This window comes from Aotus nancymaae, unplaced genomic scaffold (genome assembly GCF_030222135.1).
Source record: "Aotus nancymaae isolate 86718 unplaced genomic scaffold, 86718_ANA_hifiasm-v0.15.2.pri h1tg000006l, whole genome shotgun sequence".
NCBI lineage: Eukaryota > Metazoa > Chordata > Mammalia > Primates > Aotidae > Aotus > Aotus nancymaae.
Window position 1 is genome coordinate 11128526 of NW_026988417.1, and position 22185 is coordinate 11150710.

Here is a 22185-nt window from a genome sequence, read left to right on the forward strand (position 1 = left end):
TTTCAGTGTCTTAAGAGAGTCCCATTTTTCATGTTCTCACATAATACCTCCATCAAGTCAACAATATAATTTCCAAAGTTAGTTCTGTTCATGAAGAAAGGAAGAAAACCAATGACTACTGAGCATAAGTAGACATAGAACATTTTACAGAAAATGCTCTCTGATTCTTGACTTTATGACATGACACAGCTAGTAAGTGCCAGAAATATAATATGACCCCACAGATGATTTTTAAATGTACACATTATTTTCCCACCGTTGTATAGAACCTGAACAGAATACACTTTGTTCAGACCTACTGTGTTCAAGGAAATTGTAGCAGATTACTCCACAATGACCTTGGATTATCTTGTTTCTGTGTTTCAAAAAAATTCCAGTGGTTCTGGGTGTGAAAGCAGGGAATAGGGTGAGACTGGCATTTCTGGTGATGAATTAGGCTTCAGAATAAGACTAGTTCAACTTGGGAGAGGCAAGACCTATTTAGTTTATTTATAAATACTTTATTTACATTGCTCGAGAACATGACATGGCCAATTTTAATCTTAATCTGATTTTTATATAGGCTGACAAAGGGGAAAAAATAAAAATCATTAGGCAGCTTCTCTAAGCTTCCAGTTTCACAGCTACATAAAATGACAGCTGACTGCCCAGCCCACGCATTGCAGGGATTACAGGGTGTGACGGCGAAGTGGCTTTTTGAGAAATGAGATGCTGCGTATTTCATTTTTTTAATATTGCCATCCTGCCAGGAATTGCTATAAAAATGTCCTGAGTTCTGAAATGGGAGGGGGTGGATTTTCCAAACAGCTGCCAAGCGATGTGGAGTCTCTGAGCTTGTACATTGCCCATTTGGGCTGTTGGCACAGGCAATGCAGCATCAACCAAAGTATTTATTAAGGGCCCAGCTGTCCTGGCTGCCACACAGATGCTCTTCAAACAGCCAGAAACAGGAGCAGCCATGCTCTCAAGGGTTGGATTGATAGGGACTGACAGTTCCAGGCCAAGAGTCCAGGTATGTCATTGTAGGCATGGGCAGCACAGGATGGCTTGCAGAGTTCATTATTTTCCCTTCGTTTTTTCAGATGGGGGTCTTGCTATGTTGCCCAGGCTGAGTGCAATAGCTATTCATAGACATAATCATAGCACACTGCTGCCTCGAACTCCTGGCCTTAAGCAATGCTCCTGCCTTAGCCTTTTAAGTAGCTAGGACTACACATGGGCACCACGACACCCAACTTGTCCCTTCAATCTTCAACGCCCTTCATGTGATAGGCAGGACAAGAGTTATTATCTTGATTTTACATCATGTAGACTGTCCAAAGCTCCATAATTTGATAATTGCAGTCAGTATTCATACTCAGATTTTAAGAATACACTATTTTGTGCTCCTTATAATCTCCCCAAGTGGCTTCTACATACACATTGACATTAAAATTTTTATATAAGCATTTATCTAAGATACAAATCATAAAATAGTAGGATTTTAATTTAAAATTGTACCTAAGGTCCTGAACTCAATACCTTTGTTTTATTTGTGAAAAACTTGAGCTTTCTGACATGTCCAGTACAGAACACTGGTGGCAGAGCCAGGCCTAGAACCCAAGAGGTCTGACAGATCCAATGCAATTTATTTGCATTTGAATTGGGAATTTCTCAGGGCTAGATCTCTCACTTGATTTTTGTTTTTCCTGGTCAAAGTTTTTCTTGCGACTCTATCTTGATTTGTTTGAGGCAGACTTAAGTACTGATTGCCCTCTAACACAGGAAAACTTTCTAGGTGAGTGGGAAGAATACAGAATTGTCTTTGACATTGAAAATAGAAAAGGAGAGAAAATGTAGTAAGCCTGAAGTTTCCATTCTTAAAGAATTGGCTTGATTTTTTCCAAACCTTGGAAACTTAGTCCAAGAAAAAAAATAATAGTTTGAACAGAGTAAGCCCCCTCCATAAAGCGGAGCCATGAATAAATCAAAACCACACAACTCTGTAAACTCTAACTGAAGTAGGAGCGAACACTATCAAAGGGATAGGCATGTTAAAAAACTGAAATTCAGTTTGGGGTGCAAGGTGTAAAACTCTGGAACAACAAAAATTAGATCCACAGAGCATTGATACATGTTGAATTGAAATTGGTTTTTTTGGTCATACTCCATGAAAATGAACTGAACTGAGATTAAAAAGTCTTAGAAACTTCTCCAGCTTCTTTACTTACAAAAAGAATAAGAAAGTCACACACCCACACTTCCCACAAACACGTACACCTATGTTCATTCATTTAAAACAGACCAGCAGGATACATAGAATGATGTTATTTCTCATTTTATTTTAATCAATAAATGAGTATTTATTTATTGTAGATCACAATAATAATATGGCATGATTAATAAGAAACAGTTCCCTGCCTTCGGGGAACTCTGAATATAGCTAGCAAAATAATGGTGTAAGAGATCAATACAAAGTACAGGAAGCCTTATAGAAGATTTACTTGAAAAGTATCATGGGGGTTAAAGAGTCAATTCTGCAATAGCTGGTAAGGAATGTTCATCAGGGAAGATTTGGTAGGTGATACGGTCTGGCTCTGTGTCCCTACCCAAATCCCATCTTGAATTTTAAATAGAATTGTAATCCCAGGTGTTGGGGGAGGAACCTTGTGGGAGGTGATTAGATCATGGGGATAGTGAGTGAGTTCTCATGAGAGCTGATGGTTTTATAAAGGGATTTTCCCCCTTCCCATGTCACTTCTCTCTCCTGGGGCCATGTGAAGAAGGACGTGTTTTCTCTCTCTTCCACCAGGATTGTAAGTTTCCTGAGGCTTCCCCAGCCATGTGGAACTGTCAGTCAATTAAACTTCTTTGTTTTATAAATTATCTAGTCTCAAATATTTCTTCATAGCAGCCTGAAAATGAACCAATACAACAAGTAGAAAGATAGGAAATGGCACTTCAGAAAGAAGAAATTGTCCAATGACGTCACACTGCAGTAGAAACAGGAGAGCAAGGTTCAGTGAATGTTGAGTCTTCTGCAGCATATGGAGCAAGCTGTGGGAAGGGATAGGGGAAGATGAGTTGGGAGAGAGGGAGTGGTTTGCCCCACATGTTGAAAAGCCTTGGATGTCTGGTGAAGGAGCTCAGGCTTCATCCTAGATGTCATGTAGCAGGGGTATGACATGATTCCATGTATGTCCTAGAAGACAGTGACACCAATAATAGATGAGAAGATGCTCATGAGAAAAGAAAGTCCAGAGGCAAAATGTTCCTTTAGGAGGCCATGACTTTAGCCTAATTAAGACTTTTTTTTTATTTTATTTTTTTATTTTTTTATTTTTAATTGCATTTTAGGTTTTGGGGTACATGTGAAAAACATGCAAGGTTGTTGCATAGGTGCATACGTGGCAGTGTGATTTGCTGCCTTCCTCCCCTTCACCCATATCTGGCATTTCTCCCCATGCTATCCCTCCCCAACTCCCCACCCCCCCGCTGTCCCCCCCACTCCCCCACAACAGACCCCCGTATATAGTGCTCCCCTCCCTGTGTCCATGTGTTCTCCTTGTTCAACACCCGCCTATGAGTGAGAACATGTGGTGTTTGATTTTGTGTTCTTGTGTCAGTTTGCTGAGAATGATGGTTTCCAGGTTCATCCATGTCCCTACAAAGGACGTGAACTCCTCGTTTTTAATGGCTGCATAATATTCCATGGTGTATATGTACCACATTTTTCCTGTCCAGTCTATCATCGATGGGCATTTGGGTTGGTTCCAGGTCTTTGCTATTGTAAACTGTGCTGCTATGAACATTCGTGTGCATGTGTCCTTATAGTAGAACGATTTATAATCCTTTGGATATATGCCCAGTAATGGGATTGCTGAGTCAAATGAAATTTCTATTTCTAGGTCCTTGAGGAATCGCCACACTGTTTTCCACAATGGTTGAACTAATTTACACTCCCACCAACAGTGTAAAAGTGTTCCTATTTCTCCACATCCTCTCCAGTATCTGTTGTCTCCAGATTTTAATTAAGACTTAATAAGAGCTTTAACTGGGTTTATCACAAGGTGGCAGCCTACTGACAATGTCATCTCATAGAAATGTTTTCTTTGGCTTTCACATGGTTAAACAAACAAATATATTGTCACTTTTTGAATTAAGACCCCCCAAATTGAAAAAGGCTCCACTTATAGACAACTTGCATGTGGATAATAGGAAGAAGTCAGAAGGCAAATCAGAATATGACTTGCAGAGTCCAAGTACACGTAATGGAAGGATGAATTTAAAACTGAGAGTCAATAGCAAAAAAACCATCATGCTAAGCAATTGATGATTTGTGATATTGCTATAAATGGTGTATATATGCATATATATTTTAGATGGAGTTTTACTCTTGTTGCCCAGGCTGGAGTGCAAATGAGCATTCTCGGCTCATTGCAACTTCTGCCTCCCGGGTTCAAGTGATTCTCCTGTCTCAGCCTCCCAAGTAGCTGGGATTACAAGCACACGCCACCATGCCCAGCTAATTTTTGTATTTTCAGTAAAGGTTTCATCAGACTGGTCAGGCTGGTTTCAAACTCCTGACTTCAGGTTATCCATTCACCTTGGCCTCCCAAAGTGCTGGGATTACAGGTGTGAGCCACTGTGCCCAGCCTATATAAATGGTATCTTTTAAATCTTCTTTTCCATGTCTTTCTGATATATGAAAATGCAATTAATTTTTATAATAACTTTGTATACAGAAGGTTTGCTAGGTTTATTTATTAATCCTAATAATTGCTTCATAGATTCCTTTGGATATTCTATCTATAAAACATCATGCTGCCTATACATAATAAGGATTTTATTGCCTCCTTTTCAATTCTAAACAATTTATTTAATTTTCCTTCCTTATCACATTGGCTAGGATTTCCAGTACGATATTAAATAAAGTTGTGATTATTCATATCTTATCTCATTTTTTATTTCAAGGATAAATTTTTCAACTTTGTTATTGAGTATGTTTATTTGCTCTAGATTTATTTATTTTTTTAAGATACTCTCTATCAGATTGTGTAAATATTTCTTTCTACTCATTTTAGGGGCTTTCATTATGAACAAATATAAAGTTTTATCAAATACATTGTTCATGTCTTTTAAGATAATTATATAATTTTTGTACTTTTTTTCTGTTTTGTTTTTAACTTTTTGATATTGAAATATTACATTTTTGGAATAATCCCTACTTTATTATCATGCTATCCTTTTTACATTTTTCAAGATTCAAACTGCTAATATTTCTGAACAACTTTGTATTTATGTTCATTAGATACCGATCTACATTTTTCCTTTTTTATGTTATCATGAAGCTTTGATATTAAGGTTTTATTGGCCTTATAAAATGACTTGAAATATTTGTCTTCCTTTTGCTCTCTGTTTCTGAAAAAAGAAAACCAACATTCTTTTGAAACATTATACCAGTTCATGATATGTCTGAAAAATAGCTTGTCTTTAAAAGTGGAATTTTGAGAAATATAGATAGATATATTGATAGCTTCATAGACAGAGGTAACACACTCACCTAGCAGAAATCAGATAAAACAAAAGAGCTATGTTCAAGACAAAGTAAAGTTGCTGTAAAGCAAAGGGGAGAAAAAATAATACAGAAAGGTTTGTATCTCCTTCAAGTTGCTTGGAACCTCCTATTAAGGAGACCAGGAAGTTTTGTTTCTCTTCTACAATTCATAGCTAAAAGTGCTAGAAATAAATGTGTCTTTAAGATAATTAATGTCAAGGAAGTTATAGATATTAATAATAATAATAATTTAGTTCATTGGGCAATGTTAGCCAATTTTCTGGATTGAATATAGCATATTATTTTTATCAAATTTCTTAAGTTAACACAAAATTAAAATGCTGATGACAGGCAACACTGTCAAAGTTTTGCTGAAATCAATATATTCAGATATTACTGGTGATGTAAATTGTTAAAACTGTTTTGGAAAGAAACATGAAAGTTAATTATTAAGAACAATATATACAGCCATTTCATTTGAAGTAGCAGTCTCATTTCTGAGAATTTAAATGAAGAAAATTATCCTAAAGTCAAAAGCACTGTATATTTAAAAGTATTTATTGAAGCACCATTTATAATAGCCAAAAAATATGGAAATATTCTTCAATAGGACAAGGATGAGTAAGTTGTGGCACATTTGTCAACTGGGAGATAAAACACTGACATAACTATTGAGACATGAAAAGTTTAATTGATATGGTATTTATAAATACAAGCTCACATGTACATTATTTTTCTTGCTATGTGAAAATTATGTGTGTGGAGGAGTAAATATTGGAAGAGAACAAAGACAAATAAACACTATGTAATGTGTTTGGGAGATAATATTTTTCTCATATTTAGACGTGCATTAATGTTTTTATAATTATGTTTATGTAAAAAATAGCATATAAAATGGCTATCATGTATTGTAATCCTATATTAAGCTAAGCACTGTGCATGCTTTATCTTCTTTAATTCTCACAACAGCCTAGAAGGGAAATACTATTCAGATTCATCTTTTAATTGAATAATAATTTTTATTTTCAAATTAATACAATACATACTTCAAAAGATCAAGTGTTGTGACTACGGTCATCAAGCATAGAAGTAATCTCATGTCTCTTCTACCTTAATATTTATAAAACAGATAATATTATAATTTTTATATTTCAGCTTTAGATATTACTCATTTATTAAAGTGCAGCTATTATTTTTAAATGATTCTTTGAAGAAATGCATACAATTGACAAACTCTTGATATCATCAAGAAAAAAGGGAAAATATAAATTAACAATATTAGGAATGAAAAGCGGGACATCATATATACTCTACAGATTATAAAATTATAAGACAATATTATGCACAATTGTATAAAAATGTACTTGAATATTTTCAGAAATTGGATAAATTTATAAAAATATTGAAACAGAAAAAGGTAGTATTTAATACATACCAATAGCATTTTATCTATTAAGAAATTGAATTCTTAATTAAAACCCTCTTATAAAGAAAACTGAGCTGTGGATGATTCTATTGGTGGATTCTTTTAAGCCTTTTTGGAAAATATAATACCAAACTTTCCCACTTCCAGTTCTGCTTTTGTTCATTTTTTTCCTTTTTTTCTTAATAAATTTCATCTGTTCTTATCCTTTCTTCAGCATTTGTTTCTGGAGAACCTAACCTGAAACAGCCACCAAAATAGATGTATAACAATTTTCACATTAGCTATCTTTATGATAGTTAAAAACCAGAATTCATTTGAATTTCTGTCAAAAGGAGAATGAAGTAAATTGTATTCTATCCATACAAGGGAAGACTACACAGCAATAAAAAATAATTACTGATATATGTGACAATCTAGAGTCTCAGAGACTGTTCATTAGGCCAAAGATACCAAACAAAATGATACACGTTGTTTGATACCATTTGTGTGATATGGAAGAATAAGCAAAAACAATCTGGAAATAGAAGTCAGAAGAGTGTTGACTTCTGGTGACTTTGTTAGACTTGGAAGTAGCAATAGTGTCCTTCAGGGATAACAGAAATGCCTAATACCTTGATCTAGGTGGTTGTTGCATAGCTGTATATACATATAAAAATTTTCACTCTGCACATTTATTGTGGCTACATTTTACTGAGTGTACATTTTACCTCATTTTAGACACCAAATCCATAATAAGAATAATAGAATTCCTGGGAGATGCCACCAGAGATAATGTCTCTGTTCTGATTTCCTGTGTCTTTAATCCATCCCTTTTCTTTTTTTCCTATGGTACAGGGAAACTCATGTGCCTCCACATCTGCATGTGTCCAGCTGAGTTTGAGAGGAGACTCACTATCACGACACAGGAGAGTGAGACGAAGGGAAAGCCAGAATGTTCTCACTCTCACCTTCTTCCCCACTTTAGTTGGCACCACTGGCAGCAGCTGGAAGCTCCCAACTCCAGTTCCAGTGGTCAGGGCCATCACTGGCTCACTTCCACTGGATGGCTTCAGCCCCCGAACACTACCCACCTATGTGCCTCCAGCTTTGCGCTGGTGCTGATCTATGGGTTCCTCATCACCCTTTGTTAGATTCCTTACCTCTTTCATTATTTGTGTAACTAATTCACCACATTTAATTCTCTCTGCAATTTCTCTTCTCCTCTTTAGACCACCAAACTAGCAAAAATAGCTATGGGCCATGGCAATCAAAACAAAACACTACTTATAAAAATAACCGTTCAAAATGCAAAGTGAATAAAAGGAATGGAAATTTGGCCTTCAGATAAAGGGAGATCTTCCAAGGTGATGCAATATTTAAACTAAGCCTTGAAGTTCACCAAATGGAAAACGATGGAAACTTACTTCAGGTGTGGAATCACTATATGGCACAGAGATCTGAGAATGTATCCTGGTTTCCTGTGGGGGTTGGGAGGAGTCAGTATGAATAATTATTTTGGTGGATAAAAAATGCATTGAAGAAACCTGTGAGGGATGAGGCTAGAAATGTAGCTAAAGGTCAAACTGTAAAGAGTTGTGAGCAATGTGCCTCAAAAGTTGACCTCAACCATACGTAGTGGGGGTGTTGAGGTTGTAATGAGCAGAGATCATGCCATGTTCACATGCCAGAAGAATTTGTCTGGCATAACTGGAGTGAAAATATTTGAGAGAGAAGGGAGACAGAGAGACCCATTAGAAATATATGACAAAGGGATGAATGGCCACATGGTTAGTTTTTTGAGGGATCTGTTTTAAGTTGTTTTTCCAAAACAAGTGAAAGAGCTATTCCATCTTATCTGTTCTTCTAGTAGCAATGGGCTAGGTAATTGAAACTAATACTCTCTGTAGAAACAATGAAGAAAGTTTGAAATTAGAATTTAAAAATCTGGAAACCATCATTCTAAGCAAATTGACACAAGAACAGAAAATCAAACACCGCATGTTCTCACTCATAGGTGGGTGTTGAGCAATGAGAACACATGGACACCGGGAGGGAAGCATCACACACTGGGGTCTGTTGGAGGGGACTAGGGGAGGGAAAGTGGGAGGTAGGGAGGTCGAGGAGGGATAACATGGGGAGAAATGCCAGATATAGGTAATGGGGGGATGGAGGCAGCAAACCACATTACCATGTGTGTACCTATGCAACAATCCTGCATGATCTGCACATGTACCCCAGAACCTAAAGTACAATAAAAAAAGTTTTTTTTAATGTATCAACAAGAAGAAAGCGAGCAACCCAATTAATAAAAGAGCCAAAGATCTTAACAGACACTCCACCCAAGAAGATATACAGAAAGCAAATAAGCTTATAAAAAATGCTCCACATCATGTATCATCAGGAAAATGCAAATTAAAACACTGACATACCATGACACATTTGTAAAAATGACCAAAATCTAGAAAACTGACAGCACGAAATTCTAGCCAGAATGTGGAGCACTGGAAATTCTTCATTGCTGGGGGAAATACAAAATGGTAGTCCCCTTTGAAGACAATTTGGCAGATTTTTACAAAACTAAGCATATTCTTACCATAAGATCCAAGAATCATACTTCTTTGCATTTACCCCCAAAGAATTGAAAACTTACATTCACACAAAAATCTTCACACAGATTTTTATTGCAACTTATTTATAATTGCCCAAACTTGAAAGCCAACAAGATGACCTTGAGTAGGTGAATGAATAGACAAATAAACTGTAGTACATCCAGACAATGGGATATTATTCAACACTGAAAAGAAATAAAGAAGCACAAAAGGACACAGAGGAAATGCGAATGTATATTACTTAGTGGAAGAAGTCAATCTGAAGACTTCTCACTGTATAGTTACAACTACACGACATTCTGGAAATATCAAAACTGTAGGGGAAGCAAAAAGAGGAGTGGTTGCCAAGGGCTGAAGAGGCAGGAGGGATGGATGCACAGAGCAAAAAAAAGCATTAGTGCCGTGAAATTGCTGTGTGATTTTATGAAATTGGATACATGTCATTATAAATTTGTTCAAATCCATAGGATGTACAACACCAATAGTGAGCCCTCATATAAACTATCACCTTTGAGTGATAATGATGTATCAACGTAAGTTCATCAATTGTAACAAATATTTCACCCTGGTGGGGGATATTGATAAGGAGGTAGGCTGTACATATGTGGAGGTAAGGAGTGTATGGGAACCCTTTATACTTTGCTCTCGATTTTGCTGTGAACCTAAAACTGCTCTATAAAATAAAGTCTATTAAAAATCATCTTCGGCATTACAAAGCTAAAAAGTTGATGAGGGATGACCAAGTCAAGTTCAAGCAAAGATCTAGAACCCAGACACGTGAGCCTGGCGTTTGAGTCGCCTTTATCTTGGGCCAAGTTTCTACTCTGGAAGAGGAAAGTAAGAGATGAAGTTGTAATATTGCTGACTTGGATGACCTGGGAGGACTATAGGGATGGAGTCCCTGACAGGCCCCTCACTACGTGGTGCTGGACTCAGATGGGCCATCACTTGACTATTGCTACAATAGCATAGCAAACAAATCACCACAAAACCAGTGCCTAATAGCAATAATGCATTTCTAGCTCAGTTCTAAAGGTGTTGGTGGCTTCTCTGCTCTTGGCTGAGGTCGCTGGGTTCATAACCAGGACGTGGGTCAACTCCAGTTGTGTTTCATACATCTGCCATCCTCCTTCCATCAGCTGCTATCCAAGCTGGGGAACAAGAAGCACCCTCCAAGCACATGTAAAGCTTTCCTTGCTTATGTCACCCCCACTTGCATTCTATTAGTCAAAGGAAGTCACAGGCCAGGCCCAAGGCTGTGCACCCTTAAGGGGAGTGGCAGAGGAGTGAAACATTTCTGGACAAAATTCCAATCCACCCTAAAACCTAAATGTGAATGATACAAAAAGAATACTTTTGGAAGTCAGTCTTGAGAAATATCTTAATGGGTTCAGGGCAGAGAATCCTTTCTTAACCACAGTGCAAACAAATGAGAGATCGATAAGACTAACTGCATTAAAATTAAGAATTTCTGTTATTAAAATATATCACTAAAGAATGAAAAAGATAAGCCACAGAAAGGGAGAGCATTTTTGCAACACATATAACTGAAGAGTTACTTGTTTCCGGAATCTATAAAGGTGTATGAACAGTTAATAAAAGATGAAAAACAAAAAGGAACTATTAGGATGTGAATGGACATTTAATTAAAGAGAAACTTCAAATGGCTAATAAAAATATGGCAAGGTGTTCAAACTCATTATTACTTAGGGAAATGTAAATTAAGCCAGAGAAAGACATTATTACATGCCCACCAAAATGGCTAAAAGAGAAAAAAAAAATCAACTGTTGGGGAGGAAAGTTTAACTCACTAAAGAAGAGAGCGTCCCTTATTCTCACCAACTGACAAAAGAACAGAAAACCAAACACCGCATGTTCTCACTCATTAGCGTGTGTTGAACAATAAGAACACGTGGACACAGGGAGGGGAACATCACACACCAGGGCCTGTCAGGGGGTGTGGTGGGGTAGGGGAGGGATAGCACGTGGTGGGGGGATTGTGGAGGGATAACATTAGGAGAAATATCTAATATAGATGATGGGGGGATGTATGCAGCAAACCACCATGGCACGTGTATAACTATGTAACAAACCTGCACGTTCTGCACATGTACTCCAGAACTTAAAGTATAATAAAAAATAAAATAAAGTAAAAGAAGAGAGTGTCTATTGGGAAAACCATTTTGAAAAATTCTGGCCTTATCTAGTGACCTGGCAATCCCACTTCCAACTATGTACCCTAGAAAACTGAATGCATATGCACTCGGCATGCTTGAAAAAAATTATTGAAATTTTATTATCAATAACACAAATCAGAAAAAACATAAATGTCCATTGATAATTGAATGAATAAACACACTGCACTTATAAAATGGCATTTTACACAGCAAAGAACATGAATAAAATACAGGCCCATGCAACAGTGTACATGAAACTTGTGAATGTAATGAAAAAAAGCCAGATACAAAATTAATGCTTGTTTATGAATCTTTCCATAGAAAATGTTTTAAATGTTAATAAAAGCAAAAGCAAATGGCATTGTTCATTTAAAAGATAAAGGAAGGAGATACTGGAAGGTGTTTATATGTGCTTTAGCCTTATAATATTTAGAAAGCTCTACATTTATGTTTTGTACACTTCACTGTGTAAGTATTTTTTTTTCAATAAGAGAATTAAAAACACACAGAAACCTTGGTGCTTCTGTTAGTGTCGTAGGACTGCCATAACAACATCTTACAGACTGAGTGGCTTACACAGTGAACGTTTATTTTCTTGCAGTTCTAGAGGCCTGGAGTCTGAGATCAAGGTGCCACTTGTGCTGGCTTCTTCCAAGGCCTTTCTCCTTGGTTTGCGGACAGCTGCCCTTTCCCTGTGTCCTCATGTGACCTTTCTTCTATATATGTCTGTGTCCTAACCTCTTCTTATAAGGACACCAGCCATCTTGGATTAGGGCCCACCCTAATGACCCTATTTTAACTCCATTACCTCTGTAAAGATTCTATCTCTAAACACAGTCACACTCTGAGGTCCTGGAGGTTAGAACTTCAACATATGTATTTTGGGGAGACAGAATTCAGTCAAAAATAGTGCCTAAGCGTTTCTCATAAGAAAAGTCATCACACCTCTGAACTTGTACCAACAAGTTCTGCTGGTGATGATGTTTCTTGGGTAGCATCAAGGTGGTTCGCCGTTAATGCATGTTGACTACACGCCAGGCACTGCTCCGAGGGCTTCAGCCACATTCACTCATGTGGGTGAAAACAGCAAAATAGGACTATACCCCACCAAACCTGCAGCTGGAACCACACAAAAGCAGCAGCAGGATAATTCCTACAAGAGAGTGCCTCAAGCAATCCCAACAGGGGGCCGGTTGGGATTCCAAAAAAAGAAGCGCTAAAAGCCAGGGTGATCCATCCAAGGCATTTATTAAAAGAACTTACATACAGAGTGGGCCACAGCAAACCTTGTGATGAACAACGAGAGAAAGGGATGTTCCACCCAGGTATGTCTGCAGCAAGGAGTCAGTGTATAGAGCTTAGATGACCTCTGTAAGCTCATGTAAGCACTATACACTGGAATTTGCTTGGGGCTGTGGCTACATTCTTCTGGTGTTTGGGGCAACATCCTAGATACCTGTGAATATATCTAGTATCTGGGAATGTTGAAGGCCTTGGGTATGTTTAGTGCCTGGGAATGTTCAAGGCTCTGGTTTGAGGTGGAGACTGCTGGGAAGAATTTGCAGCTGGCTATGACACAGAAGGGTCAAGATACTCTGTGACTTTTAGTCAGTACACAGAAACAAAGTGGCGGCAGGGCGAACTGGGGACCCTACAAGAGACTTTCATCATTCCCATTTCACAGATAATACTACTGATGTACAGAGATTCTAGTTTCATTAAGCAAGACCACATAGATAGGAATTGTGTAGACGGGATTTGAATGCAAAAGTTCAGATTTCAAAATCTTTTTCTATCTTCTGCACACTGCGCTTAATCTCAAGATAATACTCTAGGTGGAAGGAGGGAGGAGTGGTTTTAAAGGTGGGGTATTTGTGTGTCTGTGTCTGTTTAACGGTGAGGGAGAGAGACATGAGAAATTCAGAAACTAGAGTTTTTGGGAGAAACAGAAAGGAGGAATTAGGAAGTTGTACAATCTTTGAGATGCTTTGTAGGAAGCCTGGCCATAGTTTATTTGACATAATCCTCTCTTAGTCATGTCTTCATGGGATTTGTAAGCACATAACTTGCTTCACAAACTTTTTCAACAGGAATTTGCATTTCTCTTAATTAGTTTTCCAGCTGAGACAGGAAAAGACTGCACAAAACACAAAATGTTGCACATAATTTTAGGTGATCTCAGTGTCTCCAGGGTCAAATTTCAGAGCTCTTTGTGTGATTGTTGTCATTCTAATAATGAAGGAGACATAAAAGGAAAGCACAACAGAGCCTGTCCTGGAGAATGACTCCTCGCAGCCTTGTTAACCTGGAAGACAGGCACACACCATTTCTCACCGCTGTGCTCCGTTCACACCATGCGTTATTAACCGACCTTACTGGGCACCTGGGAACACTTTGCAGATAATCACACATGCTTCCGTATTAGATACAATAATCTCCATGTTCTTGGGGCCCACAAGAGAATCAGACAATTAGCATACCAGAGATATTAATCTATAACATGAGCGTACATACATTTTCTTGACCGATTTCATTTTTAAAATCCATGTTCTTTTCTTTTCTGCTAATTCACGGATTATTTAAACAAAAAAATAGTTTCTCATTGTAATTTTTAAACAAAATGATCAGCAGAAACATTACTAATATGTCCAATTTAATGCAGAACTTTTACGGGAGAATATTCTGCCCTTCGTTTCCTTCAAAGTGTACGTCTTCCTAAATGCCACTATTACCTCCTCCACACTTTTAAATACTCATCCAAGTTCGCATAGCTTAGTGGTTAGTGGCACACACTTTCAGGTGAGAATGGAAATGTTTTGGGAATGTTCAAAGCCCTGGTTTGTGTTCCAGCCTGCTGAGAAAACCTTGCAGCTAGTTAGGTCACAGCTGGATTCAAAGTCAAGATTTTGTTACTCATTGGCCATTTCTCAGCCAGTCAATTACACTCTGAGCCTCTTTCCTCACATTGAAATGGAAAAAATAGTATTATCTCCACATAGGGCCATGTGCATATTAAATGAGAAAGTTCCCATCCAGCACTTGGTATGGGTGTGCCCCACAGTGAACTCTCAATGAATATCATCATCATCATATCACTGACTGTTTGTGTCCGCACTTTTCTGAACCTCCTCTCCTGGCTCTCCCCCTTCTCTTCTCCCACACTGCAAAACAAACAAAGTCCCCTAAATCATCACATCTAAGCCTCTGAGCATTACCTGGAGCAAATCTCACAGTTAAAAAAAAAATCATTATTTTGTCATCCTATTTTCAGAAAGTTTCTTTTTTTTAAAATCATACTTCTTTCCTTATGTCAGTCCCTTAAAATCATAGTGTTGGAAATTTGTTTTTCTTCCTGTCCTAATTCATCAAAACATCTCCCAAATAATCAGAATCTATACCTACCCATCCTCTCGATAGCTAATTTATATATTTTATGATCCTCTTTTAGCAAACCTGGACTGCATATTTGGATTCATTAAAATTTATTAGAACCTAAATATTTATCTCAAATACCACCATTCAAGTAAAAACTCTGCCTATTTATTTGTTTTAAGATTCAGGAAATCCTATAGGGAAAAACAGATGAAGATTGAAATTAACCTATACCCAGCACTTGAAAGCACTGGGATTTCATAATAGCTAGGGAACAGGAATATGTATTAAGCAAAAACTAAAATGGCTACAATTATTTTGTTCCTGGGACAAAGCTTTATCTCCTACTTAAAGCAAGGGTAAATAAATAAGTAAATAAATAAGCAGTTTGACATAGGTTTTATTTGCTCTTCACAATTTCTAGCAAAATAAATTAGTCCATTCGGACCAAAATTACTGCCGTTTAGGTATTTGAAAACAGCCTGAGGATGTACAATTCTTTCAATAAGCTACAGATGAAGCATCTCAGAATAATGGTAGCAACAATGAGAGTTACAATAGGTAATGTGGGTGGCCAGAGAGAGAGAGAGAGAGACTCTGTTGAAAGTTTCTTTGTATGCAGTAATTATTTGCCATTCAGATATATGGTAAGCATTGGGGTCACCCAGATAAACAAAACAGAGTCTTTTTTATTTTTCTTAAGAATCTATGCTGTTGCCTATTTTAAATGTTATTGTTTCTAAACTTTACACATAAAAATAATAATTTGTCTAAGAAATAAAGACTTAGGTAGCATCTATCATTCCCTACACTCAAGCATTTTTCTCAGTACTTTTAGCTTATCCTGTTTAGTTCCCTAAAAACCTGCACAAAACTGGTTTAATTTCTCTTTCTCTCTCTCTCTCTGTTTGTAAGTAACATTCATTTACTTTTGTACTTTTTACTGGATATTTTCTTTTTACTTGAAATTCAAGAGTTTATTCAGACTTGGCTATTTCAGTATTTATTTCCTGATACTATACACTTTTTCTAATCTTCAGAATTAGTTTTCTCTTCAGCTCAGAGGACTTTTCCTACACTAGTTCATTAACTATTTCTTCTGTTTCATTTGCTCTGGTATATTTGCCAGGATAGCAAAGGAAGGGGCTGCCTCTCAGAAACAGAGTCTGATGATAATTTTTGCAAGAACAGAGCTGCACTTGAAAAGCACAGTCTCTCTGAACAAAGTAAAACTTGGACTTCATTTATGGTTTTAATAAACATGGGACTAAATGTTTGGAGACTTCTGGAAATGGAGGTTCCTGAGGATTGGTTAATATTTTGGCTGTGGAAGCCAGTTATTAGATTGTGGCTGTTGCCACAATCTGGAAGGCTGACTTCCAGAAGCATGGGATTCCCATTGCCTACTGGCTTTCAAAAGTGTGGTTATTTAAAGTTTATTCATTTTCCAAAATATCCTCTTGACTCATCTTGACTAACAACTCAAGGCCCCTCTTTTAGTGTGATACTGCCCTATGAGCTCCTTTTCCATTGTGTCTGACAGTGCAGGTTGTGTAGGGATCAGGTAGACACTATTTTTCTAAATGCTGACCAAATGTAGATCCTGCATTGTCATTCCACAAAGTACTTATTTATCTCTGCCTGTGCACGTATTATTTGTCAGACTTGAGCTCCAGGGAAACAGGGATTGTACAATCTAGGAATTTGCTAGATTACTGAGATCTAGTAAAATTACAGTTTATTAGAATGTGTGATATATTGAAACTGTCAGGACTGAAGTTTAAGTAATAAGTATCTAATGGTGAAGTTTTAGATACCACTTGAAGGCACTTTGCAGAAAGAGTTCTTCCTAGATACGTCATTTGGATATCTGCATATTCTCTACTGTTAGAGTGTTTATCATGTGGGTGTTCATTACGAATGAAGGAAAACACAGTAACACCCCCACCAAAAAAATCAATTCAAGTCACACTGATCTCTAACCTCACTTGTGCATGCTTATCGTAAAGTTCAGTTTAAGAACATTACTTATTCTTTCAGAATATTTGTTTTAACAGGTCATTATGTGTATGTGTGTATTTTTCATAGATTCTGCAAAAAACAGTATTATTCTCTGCTATATTACATATTTTGTTCAATAAAGAACCATTGTAAATGAGATTCTTGCAATAAAAAACTTGCAATTTTTAAATTATGTCAAAATTTTAATTTAAATTTTTTATTAAATTATAATTAAAATAAATATAAAGCTATTTGTTGAGTATTAGGCAGGTACATGCATAAAATCTGCTTTCAAAAAATTAAGAGACTGAAATTACCAACATGTGTGATTATGAGTGTTAATAAAAATTCAATTTTCTTCATTATGAATTCCATATTTTCATTATGTATTTAGAGGGATTAAGGGAGGCACTCACACACACACACACAAAAAAAAAACAATTAACATGTAACTGTCTGAAGGCTGAATGAGAATTTGTCATTGGTTGAATGGCAATGAAAAAGTTAATGAATTGGAGTTGTGTATAATCTGAATCGTTCAAGAAGCTAGTCCTCGTGTCACTGCATTATTAAAACATCAGGCAGTCCATGTTCTAGCAAAACTAGGTTAGAAACAGGAACAAAAGAAAATCTATCTTGTCTTCAATCTGTAGTTTACACCATTGATCCGTTAGCTAGGTTGAAAGCCTGGCCTGCTTTAACCCACACACCCTTGGCAAGAGATTCTGAACTGTCACAGCCAACAATCTGCCTTTATTTCTTGACTTCCCATTTTCAGGAACTTTCTGACATGATGCTTGAATGTATTTTCTGCCTAATCCTGATGCCAGATTGGGAATGGCATGCAGTTTGCAAGGAATTATGGGTTCTAAAATTAGAGTGACCAGTCAGGTTCACCCAGGACCTGGGACTGAGATGTGGTTCTTGCAATGTTAAAACTGGGAAAGTACAGGTTGTTCCCCAGAACAATTTGTCCACTCTATCAAAATGAAATACAAATTTGCTCGGTGAATGTTCCTTCCTTCTTCTTCTTTGCATCCCTCCCTCCCTCTTTTCTTCCTTCTTTCTTTCCTCCCTTTTATATCTTTCCTTCCTCTCTCCTCTCCCCCTCTCCTACTTCCCCTCCCTCACACCCTCCTTCCTTCCCTCCCTCCCTTCCTTCCTTCCTTCCTTCCTTTCATTTTCATGCTGAGTTTTCAGGGATCTCCAAAGACACACTGGACCTAGGAGCTCCACCTGTCACATTTTGCCAATTAGCTCTTTTTTTTTCAGTGCCTGACAGTCTTTCAGATGTATCACTCTGGTGAGTGATAAGCATGTGGGGGGCCTTAACCACTGGGTGAATATGAACTTGAATCATCAGCCCAATTCTCTCAGGGACTCATGACTATAAGCCAGAAGGGAGTGTCAGAATTCTGACTCCTCAAGTGAATTGCTTTCTGTAGTAATTTCCTGCTATTCTAACTAAAGCACATACGTATGTGATAATTAATGGCAGGGAAGGCTAAGCTATACTATTTTCACTAAGGATGTGAAGAAAGGAGAAGCCTTATATTTTGTCGCTGAAAATGTAAATTGTTATGGTCATTATGAAAAACCAGTGAGAAGCTCCTCCGAAAATTAAAAAATAGAACTATAATATGACTCAAAATCTCACATCTGGCTAGGTATCCAAAGGAATTGAAATCAAGATCTCATGGAGATGCCTGCACTCCCATGTTCACTGCCACATTGTTTACACTAGCTAAGATATTAAAACAACCTAGGTTTTCATCAATAAACACATCGATAAAGAAATGTGTTATGTACATTTAATGGAATATTATTCCACCATAAAAAAAGAAGCAAATTCTGCCATTCTGAAAACATGAATAAACCAGGTCATCATGCTAAGTGAAAAAAAGTCAGACACAGAAAGACAAACACTGCATAATCTTACACATATGTGGAAAGAGAAATAATTGGGCCCAGTGTGGCAGTTTATGCCTGTAATCCCAGCACTTTGAGAGGCTGAGGTGTGTGGATCACGTGAAGTCAGGAGTTCAAGACCAGCCTGGCCAACATGGTGAAACCCCATCTCTACTAAAAAATCCAAAAATTAGCCAGGTGTGGTGGTTACTTGGGAGGCTGAGGCAGGAGAATCACTTGAACCCACTTGAACTCGGGAGGTGGAGGTTGCAGTAAGCCAGGATAATGCCATTGATCTTATTGCCAGACTGGGCAACAAGAGTGAGATGCCATAGAAATAAGGATAGAAAGAAAGAAAGAGAGAAAGAAAGAAAAAAGAAAGAAAAAGAAAGAGAGAAAGAGAGAGAAAGAAAATAAAAGAAAGGAAAAACTTACAGAAGCAGAAAATTAGAATGGTGGTTACTGGGTGCTAAGAGGCAGGAATTGGGGATACGTTGATCAAGGGGTACAAAGTTTCAGTTACACAAGCTGAATATGTTCTGGAGACTGAATGTATTGCATAGTGATTATAATGAGTGCTACTATTTTGTAAACTTGGAATCTACTAAGAGGGTACACCTTGAGTGTTCTTACCACACACGCACACACACACACACAATTATGATTATGTGAGTCAATGGATATGTTAATTAGCTTTACTGTGTGGTTATTTCATAATACATACATTTATCATAACATCAACTTGCATACCTTAAAAATACCTAGTTTGTGAGACATATCTGAATAAAACTCTGATGGAGTTCGTATCTGTGTTCCTGCCCAAATCTCATGTCCACTTGTAATTCCCATGTTTGGAGGTGGGTCCTGACAGGAGGTGATTGGATCGTGGGTGTGGATCCTTCATGAATGACATAGCACCATCCTTTTGGTGCTGTTATCCTGATAGAGTTCTCGTGAGATCTGGTTGAACGTGTGTGGTACCTCCCTGCTCTCTCTCTTCCTCCTGTTCTGACCACGTAAGACGTGCCTGCTTCCCCCTTACCTTCCTCCATAATTGTAAGTTTCCTGAGGCCTCCTCAGAAGCCAAGTAGATATATCATGCTTTTTGAACAGCCTGTGGAACCATGAGCCAATTAAACCTCTTTTCTTTATAAATAACCCAGTCTCAGGCATTTCTTTACAGCAATTCAAGAATGGACTAATGTAAACTCAGTCAGATAATCTACAACTGAAAGAACATGTGCAGATCCATTGGAGGGTAATTTTTCCAACTTTTTCCTGAAGAACAAAGACTTCCTTGGAAGGGCTAAGTCTGGAGTTGAGAATGCAGCAAAGCAGGCTGGCCTTTTGAGCTCCCATTCTCATTTCACTTAGAATAGCCTTGATTTAATCTGGTGGGTGGAATAAAGTTCTGTGCAATGTTTTGATAAAGTTTCTGACATCCTAAAATGGGGGAAATACTTAATTGTCCCTACGCCCACATTTTTTTTTTTTTTGAAACAGAGTCTTGCTCTGTCACCAGGCTGGAGTGCAGTAGCGCAATTTCGGTTTTCTGCAACCTCCGCCTCCTGGGTTCAAGCGATTCTTCCGCCTCAGCCTTTCGAGTAGCAGGGACCACAGGCGCGTGCCACCATGCCCGGCTAATTTTTTTTTTTTTTTTTTGTATTTTTAGTAGAGACGGGGTTTCACCGTGTTGGACAGGATGGTCTCGATCTCTTGACCTCATGATCCTCCCGCCTCGGCATTCCAAAGTGCTGGGATTACAGGTGTGAGCCACTACGCCCGGCCTACGGCCACATTTTATAGAGTCAAATAGTAGAGCCAAAAAAGCCAGGAGAGTTCCGGAGGGACAGGAGAGATGTGTGTGTGATGTCTTTGGGTACATTGCTTGAACTCTACGTCTCTCTCCCCACCCCCAGTCTTCAGCTTCCCCATTTGAAAAAGAAAGAGAGAGGGTAATACTCCCATTGTGCAGTTCTTACAAGGAGCCTCATCACATATATGAAAGTTCCTTGGAAAGCATAGAGAATTAATTTCTAGGGTAAGCTTTCGACATAGACTCTTGTTCATTCGATACAATCACTCGGTCACTGTATTTTTTTCTTAGGATCTTTGCTTTTTGCTGGGACTCACACTCCCATGGAGTTTAAGGGTTGGGAATAATCTCTGTGACAGGGTGTGGTTTCCACAACCTCCTTGAAGGAAGGAAGTATCACTTCCCCACTCATTGATCAAATGTCACCACAATTATCCTGCTGCTTGAAATAGATCTGGCATTTTTTGAGCATGCATAGCTCTGAAGTTCCTATCAAATGTGTTTCTGCTTCACTCTTTTCAGCCTCCTCTTTCTCGTGTCTTTGGTTAACATGCTCTGGGACTGAAATAACAGTCCTATTGCAGCTTTTTGTCCTGTTCTCTGCTCTTTAGTGAGTTCCAAAGGGGCTGAGGAGGAATAAGCTGCTCAGTGATTTTCTCTGCATGCTGGGAGTTTACACAGCCTGGTCTCTCTGCCCTAACTGGTATTTATGACATCTTCCAATTGTATGTCATAGATTGCATTAAAGGGCTATTTCCTCCCTTTCCCAGGCCATTAATGAAGAAATGAGTGAGTCTGCAAAGTGTCACATTTTAAAGCCTCCCTTCCAGCTGAAAACTTTGCTGGTGATATCTTCTCTTTGTCAATAGTTCCTCAGTCACTTTTCAATTTGTGGGGTTATAAACAGTTTATAAAGGTGACAGAGAGACTGGTTTGTGTTTTCTTGTAAACATGCCAGAAAAAGTGGAAGAACAAGAAGCAGGGTCCCCCTGAGTGAACCCTTCATCTGCCCTTTCCTGTGTGATTGTGGAAGGAACTTTGTGGTCTTTTGGTCTCAGTTTCTGAAAATGAAATTGGGAATATTGATAAAACCTTCAAGGAATTATTGTGAAGATTAAGTGACATAAGATAATACAGAAAGCACCCTATACAAGGCCCATTTTATATTAGGAACTCAATAAAAGGTGGTTCTTTCTTTTATCTCAGTAATTTATATTGGCAGATATTGCTTGCGCCCAGCTGACAGTCTTTTGCCTTGACCGTTTCAGCACATGCCAGCCCAGCTTTCAACTGCAAGCATCTGCATTTTTGTGCCTAAGTGCATTCTTTTCCCAGGGAATCTTGTTTTGTTGTCCAAGCAT